This window comes from Lipotes vexillifer, unplaced genomic scaffold, assembly GCF_000442215.2.
Source record: "Lipotes vexillifer unplaced genomic scaffold, Lipotes_vexillifer_v1.1 scaffold394, whole genome shotgun sequence".
NCBI classification, from domain to species: Eukaryota; Metazoa; Chordata; class Mammalia; order Artiodactyla; family Lipotidae; genus Lipotes; species Lipotes vexillifer.
Window position 1 is genome coordinate 3870659 of NW_006791731.1, and position 2779 is coordinate 3873437.

Sequence of the window (2779 nt, forward strand, 5' to 3'; positions counted from 1 at the left end):
CCCCCTCCGCCACCCGCAGTCTCCGCCCGCGAAGGGGCTTCTTGTGTGTGGAAACCTTTCTTCCTTCACAGCTCCCCCCACTGGTGCGGGTCCCGTCCCTATCCTTTTGTCTCTGTTTTTTCTTTTTTCTTTTGCCCTACCCAGGTACGTGGGGGGTTTCTTGCCTTTTGGGAGCTCTGAGGTCTTCCGCCAGCGTTCAATAGGTGTTCTGTAGGAGTTGTTCCACGTGTAGATGTATTTCTGGTGTATCTGTGGGGAGGAAGGTGATCTCCGCGTCTCACTCTTCCGCCATCTTCCCGGAAGTCTCCTATTTGTAGTTTTTTAAGGAACCTCCACACTGTTCTCCATAGTGGCTGTACCAATTCACATTCCCACCAGCAGTGCAAGAGGGTTCCCTTTTCTCCACACCCTCTCCATCATTTATTGTTTCTAGATTTCTTGATGATGGCCATTCTGACTGGTGTGAGGTGATATCTCATTGTAGTTTTGATTTTTGCCTTCATTCTTAAAGAAAGAATACTTTCCCTGGATAGACAGTTCTGGGTTACAGTCTTTTTAAAAAGCTCTTTAAAGATGTTATCCACTGTTTCCCGGCCCCTGTTGCTTATGATTGGAAGTAAGTGCTGTTCAAATAGTTGTTTTCCTGTATGTGATACACGGTTTCTCTCTGGTGCTTTCAAGATCTTCCCTCTCTGGTGTTCAGCAGCTTGACTCTGCCGTGTGGTTTTCGTTGTATTTATCTTGCTTGAGGCTTACCGAGTTTCTTGAATCTGTAAATTTGTCTTCCACCAAATTTGGTTAATTTTGGCTATTATTTCTTCAATTTTTTTGGTCTCATTTTCTTCTAGGACACCTGGTGACACTGTCCTACATGTCTCTGAGGCTTTTAAAATTTATTCGTCTCTTCAGATTGGATCATTTCTATTGATAGGCCTGTTGTTCTCTCCTTCTTGCTGTTTCCCTGTTCTGTCCTTTCTGGCCCAACTCCAACGTTGACCTGCCATTTCTCCTCTTTCATAAGGACTATGGGGTTGCTGAGGGGTCAGAGCTCTGCACTGGCTCAGTGGGACTGAGGGCCAGAGAGGATACAAACGTGTGATGTCATCTCTGCCGTGAAAGTGTGGCCCCCGGGGCAGGCAGGACGCGGCACAAGTTCATGCCAGGGGAGAGGCAGGCAGGCTGAACGGAAGTGATGAGTCTCTGGGAGAGAGGCTAGGGCAGTCAGAGTTGTCTTCCTGGGGGTCACAGTGGGCGGGGTGCAGGTCTCTCCTGAGTCCTAGGCCCTGGGCTAGCTGCTCTCCGACCTCAGCGGATCCGTACAACATCCCCACCTCAAAATTATCATCCTCCCACGTAACAGATTGGGAGAGGTTGTCTGTCTGGGGCCCAAGGTAGCGCAGCTGGTTAAATGACCATGAGCGTGTGGCTCGGGGAGCACCAGGGAAGCCTTTTGTGACGGGGCAGGATTTGAGACGTTGGAAGGCCATGCGCCTCCTCCAAGTGCTCAGTCCAGATACCGCCCATGATCCTGGTATTTTTCTGGGCAGGATTAGTCCCGGAACTTGAACTAGTCTTAGGTTTCTTCTGCCATGTTGTGCGGACCCTGTCCTGGCTCTGACGCGATCACTGACCAGCCGGGTGACGCTGGCAGGTAACTCACCTTTGCAGCACCACTGTCCTCATTTGAACGTGAGGAAATACAGGCTCGGTTTTGCATAGTTGATGCAGGGGATCAACGAAGTGATGGTCTGTGCAGCTGCGTGAGGAGTTTCAAAAGCACTTAGACACATGAGGTCGCTAAGGATTATTCGTTGCCTCGATTCTGACAAGGCCACATTCACACAGTGGCATAAATTTATTCTGTCCTTTGTTAAAGCGGTATTTCATGTGCTCGGTGTTTCTCTAGGTGTGAGGATACAGCAGGGGACAAAACAGGTAAAAATCTTTGCCCTCGTGGTGTTTATGCTCCACCCTGCAATGACCTCTCTCAATTCAAGACGTCTGCTTTTAAAAAAGCCTCATTCTTGGGATTGGAACCCAGAGTTTTCAGCCACCAACTCTGAAGAAACCAAGCTACCCTGCTATTAAGTAACTAACTCGGTTTCCTTGCCAGTGCTGTCAGATGCATCGCGCCTGTTTTATAGGGTCGTCACGAGGGCAGAAGGAGGTGATGTATGACAAGGAGTCCACGCGGACTGGCTGTGGGCTGGTGGATCCCCGATGCCTGAGCTGGGGGCACGGGGAGCCTGGGGCAGAAGGCTCCATGCCGAGCCTTCTGGCACCACCGTTGAGAACGTGGAAACCGGGGTTCTTTCTCTCCTTCCCCAGCACACGCAGAAAGGACTCTAGGGAATCCATCGTCCCCTCCCACCTGTGCACCCCTCTTACCTTCCATGGTGTCCCCACGTCCCTGGGCAGCCCCACAGCTCCCAGCGGGGGAGGTGCCGGCATCCACACCTCCTTGGCTGTCCGCCCACCTGGCCTTGGACCGCGCATGTATCTAAGAGTAGAATCATGGTGGTCAAAAACAAGAACAAGAAGCAAGAAACCCAGTTATAGCATTCTTTGACTCTTCACTCCTCTCACTGTTGATCCATGTTGGGATATTTAATTTTCTCCCTTGGGCCGTGGCTACTTCTGGAGTTTTCTGCAAAATATTACGAGTGAATATATGCTGCTTTTCTTTGAGAAAACCCTGTGTTACTGGAAGAACAGTGCAATGACCACACACACACACACACACACACACACACACACACACACACACACACACACACAC

General features: G+C 50.3%; 1 protein-coding gene across 1 annotated transcript in view; it reads left to right on the plus strand.

The window, feature by feature from the left end:
* KCNK9 (potassium two pore domain channel subfamily K member 9) overlaps positions 1-2779 on the plus strand; it is a 96101-nt gene that overhangs the window by 90955 nt on the left and 2367 nt on the right. The window lies entirely within an intron of this gene.